This window comes from Phaethon lepturus, unplaced genomic scaffold, assembly GCF_000687285.1.
Source record: "Phaethon lepturus isolate BGI_N335 unplaced genomic scaffold, ASM68728v1 scaffold11776, whole genome shotgun sequence".
In the NCBI taxonomy this organism is placed as follows: domain Eukaryota; kingdom Metazoa; phylum Chordata; class Aves; order Phaethontiformes; family Phaethontidae; genus Phaethon; species Phaethon lepturus.
The window spans coordinates 18,624-19,322 of record NW_010544135.1 but is presented as its reverse complement, the minus strand read 5'-3'; the positions used below and the strand labels follow the sequence as shown (position 1 = coordinate 19,322).

The window sequence follows — 699 nt, the reverse complement described above, 5'->3', positions numbered from 1 at the left end:
TGAACCCTGGGCTTCAAAGAATTTTGAGGGGACGGGAGTTGTCCAAAAAGCAAATTCAGTTTTATATGTTAAAAACATATTTGGGTCTACAATTCAAAATAATATTTATCTTTCTCCACCCAATTTTGTAAGCTGCTTTTAAAGAAAAACAAACAAACTGAAAAGAGCTGTGTTGGAAGAAAAGGACAGCCAAAGAATCCCTCACTAATGAAGATAATAAACTTGACTTCCTATACACAGCATATACGATGGCCTTTATTTTTCTCCCTGCACACTTCCCAAAGTCTCTACATTTGCCTTCTACACTGCAAACTTTGCTCCCAGTGATGATAACTTTCCCTTTTTCTTTTCTTTTTTTTTTCCCCTCTCTTCATTTCTTGTTACACAGCCTCTCTGGAGCAGAACACAGCAGAAACTCGGGAACACAAACAAAGCTTTCAAAGTCACAATGTACACAGAAGTTCAAAACAAAATGGCTCATCCATCAGTTCCCTTTTGTAACCAAGTAACGAGAAGAATGTCAAACCACAGTCTTTTTCCAAAAAAACATCCTTGGGAAACTACATCTGCCTATAGTTACTAGAGCTTCATCTTCATCGTCATCATCAAGGCTGGCAGCAGGGGGAAGGGAACCGCCACCCCTGGCACTCGGGACCGTCCCCACAGGGGCAGCGGGGCGGCTGGGGAGAGCGGAGGGGC

The 699-nt window shown here is 42.5% G+C and overlaps 1 protein-coding gene across 1 annotated transcript in view; it reads right to left on the bottom strand.

The window, feature by feature from the left end:
- Positions 1-699, bottom strand: part of LOC104621943 (fibroblast growth factor receptor 2-like) — a gene marked incomplete at its 3' end in the record, with an annotated part of 67,093 nt that overhangs the window by 49,271 nt on the left and 17,123 nt on the right.